The sequence below is a fragment of the Hyperolius riggenbachi genome, chromosome 9 (assembly GCF_040937935.1).
Source record: "Hyperolius riggenbachi isolate aHypRig1 chromosome 9, aHypRig1.pri, whole genome shotgun sequence".
Taxonomy (NCBI): domain Eukaryota; kingdom Metazoa; phylum Chordata; class Amphibia; order Anura; family Hyperoliidae; genus Hyperolius; species Hyperolius riggenbachi.
The window spans coordinates 145,286,013-145,305,750 of record NC_090654.1 but is presented as its reverse complement, the minus strand read 5'-3'; the positions used below and the strand labels follow the sequence as shown (position 1 = coordinate 145,305,750).

Sequence of the window (19,738 nt, the reverse complement as noted above, 5' to 3'; positions counted from 1 at the left end):
TTTATTTTTGTGTTGTGGCCCTAGCCCACTTTCTGCAGCTAGCGTTCTGCCAGGTGTGAGCAGACATAAGTCTGAAACCTGTGAGATTCCCATCTTCCTGGACATTGGGACCCGTCCCTGTGTAGTAGTAAGGGCCCTGCCTGGTTGCCTCTGTAGAGCACCAGGTTCCTGTATGATTGCACCGGATAAGAAGCCTGCCCAGCTGTCTCCTTTACCCGTATGGTGACTCCCTTCGTCCCTTGATCTGTTTTGGATTTATTGATGCGCACCCATATAGCCCCTTGCGACAAATATATGTCCTGCATCTGCAGGCCCCCCTTTCCTGTTTCCGAGGGCTTACTAACTCCCCTATGCTCAAGGCTCGATGGAAGGCCAGTGTAAAGGCCAGGTGGATATGGAACGCTTCACGAATTTGCGTGTCATCCTTGCGCAGGGGCCATGCTAATCTTCTCTGTATCGTTCCAATTTTATTATATGTGCTGCCGAAGCGAGCTCGTATCACGTATCATTTTGGCAATCCAATATAATCTATACCCCGCAATGACCAGCAGTTATACTGGATGTGTCATAATGCAGTCCTCTTATGGGTAATTCTGCTCATTTTAAGTGTAGGTTTAACTACATGCTGGAGGGTGCTTTACTAGGATCGTACCACAAAGGCATATTAGGTAAACTTTACACACGTATGCATACACACCCACGGTACATACACATATAAACCTACATATGAGGACATACAGCCACATAGGCCCCTATACATTTTATTAAATTCCCAATTTTTTGTTCTTATTTATTTATTTTTATATATATGCGTATATACCTATATATATCTACCCATACGTGTACATTCGCACACATACGTCTACCCAAAACCCACATACGTATACCCTTACGCATACCTCGGCACTGCGCAATTCGCTGGTGCTTCACCAAATCAACAAACAAGCAAGTAACAAGTAAATACCTACCTACCTACCCCCACACATACACCATATGTATGTATTTGTGCATGAGTATATACCTACCCCACTATACATGCGTGCATTATATTATTATTTATATATTATTATAACCAACATCCATAATCAGTGATTAATGTTTATTTATTTATATTTAACATATAATCCGGGTCTATACTGGTAATGTAGCAATATCTGATATAGTAAGGAGTGTATATAAGACATATTGTGATGAAACGCGGAAAAGCCGCTGTCTCTCAAAGTGAGGCGGCTGTTTCCGCGTCCAGCAGGGCATCACAACGCGGAAAAACCGCCGCATGCCGCTTAGGCAGAGCGGCGGAATCCGCATTGGGAACGGCGGAATCCGCATTGAAAACGGCGGAATCCGCATTGAAAACGGCGGAATCCGCATTGGAAGCGGCCCCCACACGCGGTGCTCAAGATACATTGCAAGACAGTTCTGGTGTGGCTGGGACTGATAGTCCACCAGGATTCAGAGTGACACACGCGCGCGCGCGCGCACAGAGACAGAGCTTATATAACAGCCAGAAGTAGTCAGCTGACCAGGCTGGTCAGCTGACATTTTCCACAACTTTCATTGGTCCAGCAATTAGGGAGGTCCTGGAAAGGTCCTTGAGTATATATACTGCTGGCTGTTCGCTTGTTCCTTGTCTGGCGTGCGATCACACATGTGGGAGTACCCAGATCTGTAGTCAGATCCGTAAGTGTGGCGGGACCAGCTGGAGCTGTAATTCTACACTTAGCTAGATTCTGTTGATAGCTAAAGTACTAGTTTGATTGTGATTATCTGTTATGACTTCCTGCTTGCCTGACTATCCTCTTGAACTCTGATCTTGTACCTCGATATTTCTGATACTCTGTTGCCGAACCACGGCTCGTCCTTAGACTCTGCTTCTGCCTCCTGATCTTGTACCTCGATATTTCTGATACCCTGTTGCCGAACTCTGCCTGTACCTAGACTCCGCCTCTGCCTTATGATCTTGTACTTTGTCTGTCCAAGTGTGTACGACCTGGCTTGTCCGACCTCGAGAACCGACCTTACGCTTGGAGGCGGTTCCTCGTCCTGTCAGTGACATCTCCTCCTGAGTGTCACTCTCAGACTATCCTTCCTACTGTCAGTCTGACTCCTCCCATCTTGGAGAGCTCAGGTCTGCGGAAGGAATCTGTGCAGTACTCCTTGCTGCACTGAGGCCTAGTCCTCTAAGTGTTACTGTTACACCAAACACCACACTCTACTCAGGTGAACAGAGGTTAGCTAGTATATTGGATTATCGGTGAGACTGCAGATCACTTATAATCTGGTATACGTCTGTATTCCCCGTGATACTGCAGATCACCGGTAATCAGACCTCTCTGTGCTTCACCGATCGTTACACATATATTCTATGATGCGATCCTCATTGCATTTGTTGACAATCCTATATAATCTATACCGTGAAATATTTAGCAGATATACTGGATGTAGCATATGATGCAGTATCCTTAGGGGTAATACTGCTCCTCCTAAGTATAAGGTTATGTGCATGCTGAAGAATGACTGAAACCCCCCCCCCGCCTTACAAGGGCTATAACATGAAGGTATAGAAATTACACTTTGTACAGAACATATAAGGTACCTTACAATACATCGAGTACGTAAGTAGGATATGCGCAGTGTAATTTACACACTATATATATATATCTATATATATCTATATATACCTATATATACACACATACACACGTACATACCCACACACATCCATATACACACATAAACATATATACACATACTGTATATATATACATATATACATATACATAGATACATATATATATACACATGTATATACATACACACACACACGCACACGCACACATGTACATACACAAATACCTACATTTTTTTATTTTTTTTTTTGTAATATACGCATACAAATACGTGTTATAAATATATATATATATATATATATATATATATATATATATATATATATATATATATGTATATATATATATATATATATATATATATATATACATGCATAACATACATACATCCTTACACATGCGTCTACACAAATGCACCCATGTGTATACACTTAAGCATACATACCTCAGTGCTGTAAAAATTAATAAATACCTACATTCACACCCCACACATGTACATATATACATGCATGCACCCGCCTACATGTGCATATGCACCCTGGAACATACATACATTACATACATGTATTATTCCTTATTGAGATCTGGTAGTTGTCCTCCAGCCTACTTTATCCTAGCACTTATGGTAAAACAATAGCAAGTTTAATTATCAGCTCCCCTCATTCCTGCACAGCTCCCTTTAAGGAAGAAGAAAAGCCGGCACCATCCAATGCTCTTTTACTGTTTATTGAAGGCTGTCATAATAGTACAGATGTACAAGCAGCGACGTTTCGGAGCGATGTCCTAGCTCCTTTATCAAGCCATGACAGCCACACAAGTAATGCATTTACAAACAAGTTTATATAGTACATCATATCAACCTAAACCAATCAAAGGCTAGTATTCCATTAGCCAATCCCTGTTAGGCATGCTTGGGCCGGACCTGATGGGGAAGTATTTTCATAGTGAAAGAACCAATGGGAAAGATCTGCTCACCTTTAAAATGTGTCCGTTCACCTGGCCACGCACTGCGCCGATGACAGCCCCCAATCCCACAATGCACGGCGTTGGTAACTCCCACCGGTACGCCGGACCTAGTGGGGAACTGTGTATGTGGGAGGGCAACACTGCAACGTCATGGACGCGTTGCCAGGGAGACGGCAGAACGCGGGCGGAAAGCTCCGCCCGCCTGAAGAGGCAGGACGCGCACGTCACTGTCTCACGCTGGCTGATCATGTGGAAACTAATCCACCAATCAGTCGGCCCGCCGTCTCCCTGTATGACAACAGCAGTGTCGGAGCATGCCGCGTTGTCAAGGAGATGGAACGCCAATGGGGCTGTCCGTGCGGGGAGATGGAGAGCGGACACATAAGCTAAGCAAGAAAAGTCTCAACTGCCTAAAAGCACAACGGACATATGTTAAATCACCGAGACTTGTAAAGGTCTCCAACATTTACATCAAAGCAGAGGCATAAACTGTAAGGTAACAAACAGAGATACAGAAACAAAATAAAAATAAAAATAAAAATAATGCATAGTGGACAACGCTAAGGGCTAAAGAAAAGCCCATATAGATACCAAAATTGAGCTAAACTGTTATATAAGTGGTAATAGATCGTATTCACGATTCATAACACGGGGCTCCAAGGTATCGAGTGTGCGTATCCAATGAGCTTCACGGTACAATAGCTGCCTATGCCTATCTCCACCACGTCTTAAAGGAGGCACGCTGTCAATAATCTGACAGCGTAACTGGCTAACATTATGTTTAAAAAGAGCAAAATGGCAGGCAACTGGTTGATCCGTGAGATGCTCTCGGATAGCATGTTTGTGTGAGGATAAAATATTGACAGCGTGCCTCCTTTAAGACGTGGTGGAGATAGGCATAGGCAGCTATTGTACCGTGAAGCTCATTGGATACGCACACTCGATACCTTGGAGCCCCGTGGTATGAATCGTGAATACGATCTATTACCACTTATATAACAGTTTAGCTCAATTTTGGTATCTATATGGGCTTTTCTTTAGCCCTTAGCGTTGTCCACTATGCATTATTTTTATTTTTATTTTGTTTCTGTATCTCTGTTTGTTACCTTACAGTTTATGCCTCTGCTTTGATGTAAATGTTGGAGACCTTTACAAGTCTCGGTGATTTAACATATGTCCGCTGTGCTTTTAGGCAGTTGAGACTTTTCTTGCTTAGCTTATGTGTCCGCTCTCCATCTCCCCGCACGGACAGCCCCATTGGCGTTCCATCTCCTTGACAATGCTGCATGCTCCGATACTGCTGTTGTCATACAGGGAGACGGCGGGCCGACTGATTGGTGGATTAGTTTCCACATGATCAGCCGGCGTGAGACAGTGACGTGCGCGTCCTGCCTCTTCAGGCGGGCGGAGCTTTCCGCCCGCGTTCTGCCGTCTCCCTGGCAACATCCATGACGTTGCAGTGTTGCCCTCCCACATACACAGTTCCCCACTAGGTCCGGCGTACCGGTGGGAGTTACCAACGCCGTTCATTGTGGGATTGGGGGCTGTCATCGGCGCAGTGCGTGGCCAGGTGAACGGACACATTTTAAGGTGAGCAGATCTTTCCCATTGGTTCTTTCACTATGAAAATAGTTCCCCATCAGGTCCGGCCCAAGCATGCCTGACAGGGATTGGCTAATGGAATACTAGCCTGTGATTGGTTTCGGTTGATATGATGTACTATATAAACTTGTTTGTAAATGCATTACTTGTGTGGCTGTCATGGCTTGATAAAGGAGCTAGGACATCGCTCCGAAACGTCGCTGCTTGTACATCTGTACTATTATGACAGCCTTCAATAAACAGTAAAAGAGCATTGGATGGTGCCGGCTTTTCTTCTTCCTTGATTCAGAACTCGAGTGATGATCGAGTAGCCTGGGCACATCCATCTTACAACACTATCGGGGTTGTGCTTTCCTTCATCTTTTCATTGCACAGCTCCCTTTGGCAGGACTACTTCTCTGCATACAGGCTCTATGCAGATAGCTTATATCACTGCTGTGGAAAAACCTTAAAGCAGCAGTTTTATGTCTTTAGCTGAATATTGATTCAAGTTACTACTTATCAAAGGTAATCTCACTCCAAGTATCATAATATCTGTGAGATATTTTCCCCCACTGAGTTAAATTATCCTAGTCAGATTTATTTGGCAGCCTGCTTCAGGGTCAGACTAGAATCTAGTCAGCTTTGTTCTCTGGGGTGACAGACTTTATTACACTTCCAGCTATAGAAGTGGTCATTGCTCCAGGACAATATAGTCTGCTGTGAGTTTGCTTGGCTTTGATCAAAGGGATGTGTTAATTCTCTTCACTGAGTCCCACCTAAACAGCATTGATCCAGCATTGTGATATCGCCATTGTAGACCAATTACTTGAAACCATGTGTAGGAGTTGACCAAATGTGAAATACTGATTTCATACTGAGATCTATTGCAAATCTGTTTCTAGTGTGAAACACATCAGATAGACCTCTGTCAGACAGACATCTGACCCAGATCTACCTGATGGTCTATCGCTTTTTTAAAGATCTCCCCCTTCCCTGTTACAGTCTGTTCAACTGGAGGAATGTTACTTACGGTATATCATACTTTTGTACTAGGCCTATTTGTGCCCCGACAGGAAGGGAGGGGGAGGGGGCCGCACTAAGACTCCACCATGTGCTACAAAGGATCTCTGACCCTGCTATAGAAACTGATCGCAATCATTTTAGCACGGCCAGTATGAATAGGGCCTAAACCTTTGCATGCATGGAAAATTGCTGACAGTAATACTCCTTGTACTACAGATAAGGTAGCCATACACAATAATGATATTGTGTTCAATTAAACACTTCATAAATCAATAACCTCTGATAGATCGTAAACTGAATTGGGCTTACAGTATGTATAGATCGCAATTGCCATCCCAAGTAAAAGAAAGGCAGAATGTGCGGTGCCTGATCCGCTGTACTGCTATCTTAGTAGGAATGTCCGGGTTAGGTTGGAACCTGCAACTCCCTGTTCTTCTTGGTTCGTAAATCACCACATATTCCATAGCGATTCGCAGAGTAAGTTTCAGATATGCGTATATCTTAATGCTGCAAAGGAATAGTGTGAAACTTACCTAACCTGCATTTAGGTCGTCCTGATTTCTTAAATATTCTAAAAGAATAACTAACGGCTTACTTACTTACTGTATCCATTTGTATGGGTGGCTGCTCTATCCATTTGTATGGGTGGCTGCTCTATGAAAGCTGTTAATTTACTAGCTTTTGATTTAGCTATCCCCTAAGCCTATATTTATGAGCCTTGGCATCTTATAAACCTCTGTGAGCTAGTTCAGCACTGTATCTCTTCTGTACTGGAAGCTTCTGCCTTTCCCTTATTCTGACTGACTGCTTTAGTGAGATTGTGAAGTGATATAGTTGAAGGGAAGAAGAAATTTATTAGCCAGCAATTAGCATCATTCTGCTTTTAGAACTTGTTTGTATACTAAATAAATGCTAACCATTGTTCTGTATACCGTATTTTTCGGACTATAAGACGCACTTTTTCTCCCCCAAAGTTGGGGTGAAAAAGCTGGTGCGTCTTATAGTCCGAATGTACAATGTTACAAGTGGAAAAGCACCTCTGTATTTCCTGCGATGCACGTGTCCGGCTGTCCGCATACAGGATGCTTACTTCTGCCCAGCTTTGCCTGCTCTGCTTCTTAAATGCTGCCGCCTGAATGCTGCGATCACCCTGGACTGACTGGCGATCCACTGCGGCGATCGGCGATCCACTGCGGCGATCGGCGATCCCCCACTGCGCCGCTGCTGCTGACCTGATGGTTTAGAAGATGCTTAAGTGAAGTCCTGCTGGCTCCCAAGGCATTTGCCAATCATCGCTAATAGCCGGTGCCCGGTAAAATCCTCCGGCATGCAAGATACATACTTCCGCTTAGGAAGTGACTGGAGACGCATCTGATTGGTCGCGCTAGTCCTGCGGGCGGGATGAAGGTACCGTTCCTGAACCAATCACAATCCTCCTTCCCTGACACCAATCAGGGAGGAAGGATTGTGATTGGTTCAGGAACGGTACCTTCATCCCGCCCGCAGGACTAGCGCGACCAATCAGATGCGTCTCCAGTCACTTCCTAAGCGGAAGTATGTATCTTGCATGCCGGAGGATTTTACCGGGCACCGGCTATTAGCGATGATTGGCAAATGCCTTGGGAGCCAGCAGGACTTCACTTAAGCATCTTCTAAACCATCAGGTCAGCAGCAGCGGCGCAGTGGGGGATCGCCGATCGCCGCAGTGGATCGCCAGTCAGTCCAGGGTGATCGCAGCATTCAGGCGGCAGCATTTAAGAAGCAGAGCAGGCAAAGCTGGGCAGAAGTAAGCATCCTGTATGCGGACAGCCGGACACGTGCATCGCAGGAAATACAGAGGTGCTTTTCCACTTGTAACAGCGCTACAGGAGTCAAAAGCTGAGGACGAGAGCCACTTTTGCAGACAGCACTTCCCCACTCCCGGAGTCTGTGTTATGTCTCTCCCCACTCTGAACACTAGCTGGTAGGAGTGGTGGATGGAGACATACATGCTTCACCCCTGGTACATCAGGATCTGGCAACGAGTGTAGTGTGTCCCTCTGGAGTCGTCCTAATGGGTAAGCTGTTGATCTTGCACTTCATCTTGCACATTTTTTTTTTGCAGCCATTTATCTCTACAGCACCTTGTTTATTTACCTGTGGAGCACTAGCACAGTATATACTGTATATACACTACTCTATTTATATTGTTACCTACTGCTGATGTTAGTGTCTGAAGCTCTACAGGACACTCCTGCACCATGGACGCACCAGGTTTATTTTATTTTTTTCCCTGATTTTTGCCCTCTAAACCTAGGTGCGTCTTATAGTCCGGAGCGTCTTATAGTCCGAAAAATACGGTAACTGCTTCTTCCTCCTAACATGTGGCTTTGTTCTAAACCAGCATGGACATATGGCTACTCCTCCCCCCTTTCTACAAACCTCTGCTTTTATGCTTCAAGGAGTGACATTGTATAGGGTAAAATCTAGCTGAATACAGTAGTATCTCCTTGTAGTAACACTGGGATGGGAACTAGCAAAATAGGAAACTAGGTCCTGAGGGCCTGCCCATGCGGCCGGAGGGAATATGCCATGAATGGATGATTTTGCAATAGGCTTTTGCCATAGGGGTTAGGTGGCTAGGTCCCTAGACGTTTAATACAAAGAGATTCTACTGTAGTGAGAAAAATAACAAACACTCACCATGCTTTTGATCCTGCGAGAGTGTCCTGTATCCTAGAAGAGAGTTTGCTGTATCCTATTCAGGTGAAAAGAGGGAAAAAACGTCCTGCTCCTGCCTTTTCATGCCTGGAGGAAGATACTCCTCAGGCACTCCGCCTTTTAATCACACCTGATAGACTGGTTGTGTTTGGTCAGTCCATCCCAGGGCCCGCCCCAGTCATGCCCCTGCTCGTTTTAGCTCTGCTGACCTCTCAGGTTACTAAACAGCTGCTAAACAAGTGAATATTACTGCAACACCAACTGAAGTAAGCAGAGCCTCTGAGTCTTCTGCTCGAGATCTTGAAGCATCTACAATAGTGAGTGAAGCATAAGACTCTGTAATTTCAGCTTCACTGGACAGAATCACTGAACAGTCCATATTGCAGGGCAGGGCAGAACCATGGAAACACCTGCTGGACAGCTTAAGGATTCTGTGAGCTGAGTTTCATTGGAAAGAATTGAACAATTCATGGTACAGGGCGAATTCACAGGAATATTTTCTAAACAAGGCAATGATTCTGTGATTTTAGGTTCACATGATAGATGCTCAGAACCATTCGTGGAACTAGAGCAAGGTACAGAAACAGGAGGATCAGGACACAGGGCCTGTGAATCTGAACCATAGCTTTTCAACTGTGAGATTGGAAAATTCAGATGCTGGGGTTCTAAGGCTACCAAACATGATTGCTGAGACTCAGGAACTGATGTAATGCATCTATTGGTGGCTGCTGGATCAGACAGGAATTGATCTTTATCAAACACAGGTAAATTCTACAGAAGTGTTTATTGAGGCAGACAATAATTCTTTGATTTCTGTTTCACTGAACAAAGACTCATGAGTACTGGCTAGACTGGACTCAGAAGTCAGCAGAACCTCTGCATCCTCTGCTGAGAAATTTGTGCAGGGCAAGGTTAAGGAAGTATCAGTAGATTCTGTCTTACTGGGAAGTAACACTGAGTTATCCATGGTACAGGGTGGAATTACAGGAACATTTACTGGACAAGGCAGGGATTCAGAAACTTCAATTTCACACAACATCAGCTCTGAATCACTCGCTGAATCAGCCAAAGGTGCTGAAGCAGGCGGGTAAGAACGCCAAATTTGCGAATCTGGAGTCAAGTTCAATTGTGAAACTGGAAAACTCAGAGACAGAGGTTCTGAGGTTACCAGACTGGATTACAGAGCCTCAGGAACTGAGGAAGTGGAACAATCTCCAACTGACAGTGTGCTTTCCCTAGTATCAACTGATTGCATCGCATAAAAATCATCCAAAATCATTTCCCACACATCGATCAACGGAGCCACAAAGTCATATCCACACACACCAGTTTTTATTAAAGTATAAGCAGACTTAATGCATGCATTTAATACTGCTTCACTTTTAGCACTGAAGAAATGACAGAATGAACTTGAATCACTCTCCAATTCACAGACCAGAGCTTCAATCTCCCATTTCTCAAATAGAGGATCCCATGCACACTTAACGACAGCTGAACATTCAGGCTGAACACAGTTCACAGGTGTAGTTTTGACAGGAACATGTATTGGGTCATTTAGCAGGCATTTGGCAGATTTCTTATTCCTAAGAATCTCCAAGACCTGTAACAAGTGTTGAACTGTAGTATATGCAAATTTCCCTTGCTGCACAAATAAGTTGATCTGCTCAATACTCTGTAATATGTCTTCATAATCATATTCAGACAATTCATTTAAACAAGAATCTTTATTTTCCCTGGCTAGCAACGAAAGTTCACTAGTAGTTTCATAAGTCCATTTGACTCCCATAGAAGACAATTGGATTTCATTATCTGTTAATGGCAGAGTCTGATCATAGGTCTGATGCGCAGTCGCTATGGATAACGACTCTGCTGATTGTAAACGTTTTTTGAAACGTTTACGTTTGGCTTTAGACCTTGCTGACTTAGGTGATATATTCAAAGATGAAGGAACGCTATCAGTGCAACTATCTGCTTGCTGGTTATTTTTGCAAGCAGTTGAAGGAACAGCTGATTGACCAGCTGCCAGGAGCTCATTAAAAAAGGGTAAGGCAATGGATCTATGCGTAACCAGTTGTGAATCACAAAAGCTATGAATTCCAAAGGCGCTTGTCTCAAATGAGTGTGATCCAGGACATCAACTGCGCAATCAAAAAGTTTGCCCTTAAAAAGAGTGCAAACGATCTGATCAGCCCAGGTAGGAATTGCAGAATTCCAAAAATCTGGATTTGCCAAAAATCTAACCAGTTCTGGTATAAATTTGTCTGCAATTTCAGGGCCAAGCTTTTCAAATCTTTTAAAAGACAGAGAGCCATAATAAACAGTGTCATTTTTGCTGGAAATCCCCTCCACAATGGGGATTTGTAATGGGGCTATCATAATGTTAGGCTTGGTGGTATATTCTCCACAGTCAGCACATAGTGTATATCCTGACGTGAAGGAGGTACACGCGCTAGCACAAGGAACCAGGATATCCCCAGTTTAGTGGAGGAGAGGACTGACTCCAACAGGAGATGTGGCGCACAGAGCAGGCGTAGATCCGAACAGCCACAAACAATCCTTTCACTAATAGTGGCTCAGCGCAAGGTAGCGCTGAGCGCAAAAAACAGAACTCAGAAGATCAGGACAGGTAACAGAATGAACGCTTGCTTAACTAGTCACTGCTTAAGTGACAGCAAGCGCCCATAGCAAGACAGACTGGAATGAGGCAGCCAATGCGATTGCAGCGGTGGCGTGCCTCACAAGGACAGGAGAAAATAGTCTGGAAATAGAGTCAAAGAAGGCAGACGTAATACACACAAATATACAATAGGTATGATTTCCTAGCGTATTACGATTACAGCTATCAATGAAACTACAAACGACTGACTGACATATGTATATATCGGCGATAACCGATATATGACATAAGCAAGGAACACTAACTAAGAACTGCGCTAACACAACTTTAAACAATACATTCAGTGCCCTAATAAGTCCCAATCCAGACAATAGCTCCTGCGGTGAGTGCTCAGAATTCCTGCGTTATATCACTTCTTCACAGTTAATTCCACCACCACACCATGTGGAAACAGACTCACCAGATAAAATGACCTCAATCAGGTCCAGTTGCTCCTTGGGACACTTAGGGCCGTCCCCCACCTCCTCTGGTGACGTCTGCTTGTCCTAGATATGTGCTTGGAAGAACAAAGAGAAATCGAGAGCCCAATATGGTGTAGTATTGTTAAGTTGGTTGTGGTTTAAAGCAAAATATTTAGAAATACTCACAAACATGGGTTACCCATAGGCAACCACTTCAAGTGCAGGTGGGGAGTATTAGAACCTGACCCCACTCAGGTTATTAAGATGTCGCTCTCTGTAGATAGGAAATGGGGTAGCACCCCTCCACCGAGGGTGGAATCAAGATTTCAGCAAGGCTTGGTGTACAGAGGCGCCAGAGTAGAATAAAAATGTTTAAAAACTGTCTAAAAGAGGGGGATGTTCAGGTGGACTTACCTCCCTCAAAAATATAGAACTCAATTGAGTCACAATATATCAATACAAAAAACGTTTTATTTAACTCCACTTAGTGCAACGCGTTTCGCAGGTGTGGTCCATCAGGCAAACAGGAGTATAACTATAAAACTGTCATGATCGCTGCTGCAGCAGGTATTGCTGGAAGTAGTAGTGCTGCAGCTCAGGCAGTTATGATCTCTTTCCATGCAAGCTGCATAGCTTTGTCTGCCTTTCCCTGCTGTCAGCTTGTGACTGATTATCATTCACCTGTGTGGGAATCTGCATGTCTGCTCCCATTGGATGACCTCAGTATAAAGATCTGCTTCCTGCAGGACTCCTCGGGTTTTCATAGCTTCAGTTTAAGCCTGTCTTGCTGTTGCTTCAGCCCCCGATCGTGTTTCTTGTTCTAAAGATACTTTGCTGGTCTTTGCTTCATATATTGGTTCATTGCCAATATATATGCATACCAGCACGTTTATTATTTTCCTTGTATTCGTGTTACGTTGATACATCAGTGTCGCTGATGTATACGTACACGAACTGTTTATATCCTTCTGAATCCTGTTCTGTTACCGTTTGTGGATTGCGTTCATCTCTGCGAAGAGATAACGAATCCTTCTGAATCCTGTTCTGTTACCGTTTGTGGATTGCGTTCATCTCTGCGAAGAGATAGCGAATCCTTCTGAGTCCTGTTCCCTGTATTACTCCAGTCTTAGTCAGTGTTCCTGCTTATGTCATATATCGGTTCATTGCCGATATATACATATGTTAGTCAGACGTTACAAATAGTTTCATTGATAGCTGTAATTGTAATACGCTAGGAAAACATACTTATTGTATATTTGTCTGTGTTACGTTCATCTATCTTGATCCTGCTATTTTCTGACTATCCTGTCCTGTCTTTGTGAGGCACGCCATCGCTGCAAACGCATTGGCTGCCTCATTCCAGTCTGTCTTGTTGTGGACGCTTGCTGTCACTAAGTAGCGGCTAGCTAGCAAGCGTTCATTCTGTCTACCTGTCCTGATCTCCTCAGTTCTGGTTTATGCGCTCAGCGCTACCTTGCGCTGAGACGTTATCACAAAAGTATTGTTTGTGGCTGTTGGATCTGCACCGGCTCTGTGCGCCACAATCTCCTATTGGAGTCAGTCCTCCCCTCCACTATACTAGGGATAGCCTGTTTCCTTGTGCTAGTGTGTGTACCTCCTTCACGTCAGCTCATGCGTTGCATGATGACTGTGGAGAATACACCACCAAGCCTTACATTATGAAAACCCCATTACCAATCCCCATTGTGGGGGGGATTCCCAGAAAGTATGACACTGTTAATTATGGTTCCTGTTCCTTTAAGAAATTTGAAGAACTTAGCTCTGAAACAGAAAATGAGTTTTTCTCTGAATGTGCCAGGTTCCTGGCCAATCCCGATCTCCAAGCGACTCCTGTTTCAACCTGGGCACTCCAGCTAGTTTATATTTTGTTTAAAGGGGAATTGTTCCAGTGGGCCTTTGATGTTCTCAATCATTCCGATTTGAAAGAGAGACCGCTGGAATTTCTAGCGTTTGTGATCCATAACTGGTTGCGCATAGATCCATTGCCCTTTCCTCTAAATGAACTCCTGGCAGCAGGCCAATCAGCTGCCCCTTCAATTGTTTGCAAAAATGATCAGCAAGCAGAGAGTGTTCCTGATCATTTTCCTGCAGCTTTGAATAAATCACCAAAGGCAGCAGGGTCTAAGGCAAAACGCAAACGTTCTAAGAAACGTGTCCGATCTGCAGAGTCGTTATCCTTAGCAACTGAGACCTATAATGAGATTCTGCCATTAACAGATAATGAAATGCAATTGTCTTTCAGGGGAGTTAAATGGACTTATGAAACTACTAATGAACTTTCCTCCCTAGCTAGGGAAAATAAAGATTTTTGTTTAAAAGAATTATCTGAGTATGATTATGAGGAGATATTACAGAGTATTGAACAAATCAACAGGGGCGTAGCAATAGGGGGTGCAGAGGTAGCGACCGCATCGGGGCCCTTGGGCCAGAGGGGCCCCAAAGGGCCCTCCCTCAACTACAGTATTAGCTCTCTATTGGTCCTGTGATCATAATATTCACTTCTATAGATAATTTGAACAGTGGTAATCATTAACAAACTGTTCCCTGTCCCCTTCTTGTACCTCTAACACTGTAGTTGCCATTGGCAGGTTTTGGTGCGCTGTATCAATTGTTATGTATAGAGTGCTTGGGGGGCCCCATTGTAAAATTTGCATCGGGGCCCACAGCCCCTTAGCTACGCCACTGCAAATCAACTTATTTGTGAACCAAGGGATGTTTGCATACACTACAGTTCAACACTTGCTACAGGTATTGGAGATTCTTAAGAATAAAGAATCTGCCAATCACCTGCTAATTAACCCTATACATGTGCCTGCCACAATCATATCTGCAAACTGTGATCAGCCTGAATGTTTCGCTGTTAAGTATGCATGGGATCCTCCATTCGAGAAGGGAGAGATGGAAGCCCTGGTCTGTGAATGGAAGAATGATTCAAGTTCATTTTGTCAATTTTACAGTGCAAAAAGTGAAATGGTATTGAATGCATGCATTAAGTCAGCCTATAACCTAATAGAGACTGGTGTGTGTAGGTATGACTGTGTGGCCCCTTTGATTGATGTGTGGGAACTGATTTTGGATGATTTTTATGTGACTCCGAATTCGCAAATTTGGCGTTCTGACCCGCCTGCTTCAGCACCTTTGGCTGATTCAGCAGGTGATTCGGAGCTCTTTTTGTGTGAAATTGAAGTTCCTGCAATTCCACCCTGTACCATGGATAACTCAGTGTTACTTCCCAGTAAAACAGAAGCCACTGATACTTTCTTAACCTTGCCCTGCACAAATTTCTCAGCAGAGAATCCAGAGGTCCTGCTGACTTCCGAGTCCAGCCTAGCCAGTACTCATGACTCTTTGTTCAGTGAAACAGACATCAGAAAAATCTTGCCTGCCTCTGCAAACACTTCTGCAGAAATTACCTGTGTTAATAAAGTTCAACTCCTGTCTGATCCAGCAGATGCCAATAGATGCATTACATTATCTTCTGAGTCCCAGCAATCCTGCCTAGAAACCTCAGAACCCCAGCATCTGAATTTCCCAATTTTACAAATGAATGGTGATTCAGATGCGCAAACATTGTGTCTTGATCTTCCTGTTTCTACACCTCGCTCTAGTATCGTGAATAGCTCAGAGCATCTGCTATGTGAACCTGAAATCGCAGAATTATTACCTTGTTCAGAAAATGTTCCAGTAAATTTGCCCTGTATCGTGAATAGCTCAGAGCATCTGCTATGTGAACCTGAAATCGCAGAATTAGTACCTTGTTCAGAAAATGTTCCAGTAAATTTGCCCTGTACCATGAATTGTGCAGTAGATCTCTCCTATGAAGCTCAGGTCACAGAATCCTTATGCTGTCCAGCAGGTGCTTCCATGGTTTTGCCCTGCAATATGGACTGTTCAGTGATCCTGTCCAGTGAAGCTGGGGTCGCAGAGTCCTATGCTTCACCCAGTACTTTGGATACTTCAAACCCTCTAGCAGAAGACTCTGAGGCACTGCTTACCTCAGTGGGTGTTGCAGCAATATTCACTTGTTTAGCAGCTGTCTTAGAATTAAAGTCCACTCTAAATAAACTTGATGAATCATTGTCTAAGGAAGCAGAAGTCATTGAAATATTGTCCTTGTCAGCAAGTGTCTTAGATACCTTGCCCTGTGCACAGTCTGATTTAACCAATATTGTGGAGTCCCTCTCCAGTGTTGTAACAGCTGAGGAACTCCAGCCCTGTCCTCTGAATGTTTCAGAAGTCTTGCCCTGTAACATGAATAATTCTGATTCTCTGGTCAAAATAACAGAAGTCTCAGAATTTCAGTCTGATTTAGTAAGCGTTCCTGAAACCCTGCCTTGTATTTTGGAAAATTCTGATTCTCTGGCCGGTGTGGCAGAGATTCCGGAGTTCCCTTCCTGTCCAGGGAATTCCTCAGATTTGCCCAGTTCAGTGGGGGATGCTGTAATATTGACTTGTTTTGCAGCTACTTTGGAGCCCCAATCCCAGGTACTAGATGAGTCTCTGTCCAGTCCAGAGGAAGTTGTGGAATTCCTATCTAGCTCAGGTCATACATCAGAAGACTTGTCCTGTCTTGTTTATGCCCCTGAACCTGATTTGTTAACAACCTTGCTAGAATCAGGGACATCCAAGTCTGTCCCTGCATTCTTTAGTGAGAGTCCAGTGCTTGTGAAGTCTAGTCATGATAAATTTTTGTCCAGTCCTGGTTTCGGTCCTATCTTGGCTGACCCTGAGGTTCACAGTTCCTTGACATGCCCAGAAGTTTCTCTTGTACCAGTGTGCCCAGATGTGCTTTGTGTGCCAGAATGCCCAAGTGTGTCTAAGGTGTTAGCGTACTCAGATGCTTCCTTAGGGGAGACATGTTCTGATGTTGCCAGTCTGCCTGCATGCCCAGAGATGGTTCTGGTCCCTGAAAGCCCTGATCTTGATGTTTGTCCTTGTAACCCTGACTCGGGAATTGCCATAGGTTCCATGGGGATTCTTGATAGTTCTCCATGTGAGCCTAAAGGGCGTTCTGACCTTTTGGGATCTCTTTGGAGCTTTAAAGTGTTCTGGGAGATCTCTGAAGAAGCTTGTCCTGGTACCTTGGACTGGTTCAACAGTGGGTTTTGTGTTGGTAAAGACAGTTCCGGTGGGCATTGCAAAGGCTTTGGCATTTTTGGACGGTCCCTGGAAGGCAGTGGGTATCGCTCAGAGAGCTTCGGGGGGCTTTCTTCTGGAAATCATGGTTCTGATGGGTGTCACACTGAGACTTGTAGTACTGATGGGCATGGTTCTGTAGGTTCTGGTTCTGATGGGTCCAGTCTTGTGATGACTGATTCTGGAATTTGGTCTTGCCGGGCTGTCCCGGTCATCATAAATTATCAGTTAGGTTGTCTCCTTGGGAAGGTCAGTTTTGAGAGGCGTCTGGTATCCGCCTTTAAGGGCGGGGGTACTGTCATGATCGCTGCAGCAGGTATTGCTGGAAGTAGTAGTGCTGCAGCTCAGGCAGTTATGATCTCTTTCCATGCAAGCTGCATAGCTTTGTCTGCCTTTCCCTGCTGTCAGCTTGTGACTGATTATCATTCACCTGTGTGGGAATCTGCATGTCTGCTCCCATTGGATGACCTCAGTATAAAGATCTGCTTCCTGCAGGACTCCTCGGGTTTTCATAGCTTCAGTTTAAGCCTGTCTTGCTGTTGCTTCAGCCCCCGATCGTGTTTCTTGTTCTAAAGATACTTTGCTGGTCTTTGCTTCATATATTGGTTCATTGCCAATATATATGCATACCAGCACGTTTATTATTTTCCTTGTATTCGTGTTACGTTGATACATCAGTGTCGCTGATGTATACGTACACGAACTGTTTATATCCTTCTGAATCCTGTTCTGTTACCGTTTGTGGATTGCGTTCATCTCTGCGAAGAGATAACAAATCCTTCTGAATCCTGTTCTGTTACCGTTTGTGGATTGCGTTCATCTCTGCGAAGAGATAGCGAATCCTTCTGAGTCCTGTTCCCTGTATTACTCCAGTCTTAGTCAGTGTTCCTGTTTATGTCATATATCGGTTCATTGCCGATATATACATATGTTAGTCAGACGTTACAAATAGTTTCATTGATAGCTGTAATTGTAATACGCTAGGAAAACATACTTATTGTATATTTGTCTGTGTTACGTTCATCTATCTTGATCCTGCTATTTCCTGACTATCCTGTCCTGTCTTTGTGAGGCACGCCATCGCTGCAAACGCACTGGCTGCCTCATTCCAGTCTGTCTTGTTGTGGACGCTTGCTGTCACTAAGTAGCGGCTAGCTAGCAAGCGTTCATTCTGTCTACCTGTCCTGATCTCCTCAGTTCTGGTTTATGCGCTCAGCGCTACCTTGCACTGAGACGTTATCGCAAAAGTATTGTTTGTGGCTGTTGGATCTGCACCGGCTCTGTGCGCCACAATCTCCTATTGGAGTCAGTCCTCCCCTCCACTATACTAGGGATAGCCTGTTTCCTTGTGCTAGTGTGTGTACCTCCTTCACGTCAGCTCATGCGTTGCATGATGACTGTGGAGAATACACCACCAAGCCTTACAAAAACAAACAGAAATATATACAAACATAATGACCCATAGAAATAGCTTAAAGTAAAGGCGCAGTATAAAAACATGAGAAGACATGGTAAAATTATAACATTTTTGTTTGCAGTGTAGTAAAACTCGCTCTATGTCTAAAAATTGCATCTAATTGATCATAAAATATCCACAAGAATCCAAAATGTACACAAAAGTTAGTAAATCTCCATAATTGTCAATTGATATGTTACAGTTCATTAGCTTCAAGATTAAAGGATAGTAAGTTTAGTAAGTATAACATATTGTACTATTTTATGGCCCTAGAGCTAACTTGCAAGAAGAATTGCATTCCCGCTAGTGCAGGAACATTAACACATACATTTTTACGCATTACTGGTTTAATGCGTACAAATTTACGCATTGAACCAGTAATGCGTAAAATGTATGTGTTAAAGTTCCTGCACTAGCGGGAATGCGTGAAAATGTACGCAATGCGTCCCGCCGACCTCCGAGGTCGGCAAGCTGCCAGCAGGGGACTGGAGCAGCAGTGAGTGACTACGAGGGCACAGGATGGCTGCATGGGGCTGGTAGAAGCCCCAGGTAAGTGAAACTCATTTTTTTATTTTGCTTGAACCCTCCCTTTAAAAAACCTGATTTTTAGTACTCACAATTTTTTACTATTTTAATGGTCCTCTCTTTTACTTATTCAATTTATGATCTTAACTCCTCCCATTTAATCTGTTTAATAATATTTTATATATATTTTTATATATATATTTTTAAAAATTTTATATATATTTTTATAATTTTTATAATTGCTATGTTAACTTGTGTTTGATTCCTATGTTGTTTGTATCAAATTCAGAGCACTTATTACAATTTTTCCAGCATTGTTATTTGCACATAACCTGGGCAATCATATATACTTTCACCACTAGATGGTGACACTGTTACCTGATCACCACAAAAAATGGGGTTAATGTATATACTCTTCTGATCTATTGGTTTGCCAGCAGTGTAATATGATATTTATTTTAAAATTTTTAACAACTATTACTGGATGTTAATTTGGCTGGGAATAGAACCAGGGACCCAGCACTTGCAGGGCGAGAGTGCTAGCCACTAGGCTACCGTGCTGTCTTAATGTCCATGTATGCATTCCTGCCTCATGACCACTTCCAGGTGTGCCTATATT

General features: G+C 43.7%; 1 non-coding gene across 1 annotated transcript; it reads right to left on the bottom strand.

The window, feature by feature from the left end:
* Positions 1-388: 388 nt before the first annotated feature.
* LOC137533727 (U6 spliceosomal RNA) lies at positions 389-495 on the bottom strand. The gene has a single exon (XR_011024193.1). It is a non-coding gene; the product is annotated as a U6 spliceosomal RNA (small nuclear RNA).
* Between the last annotated feature and the right edge of the window lie 19,243 nt (positions 496-19,738).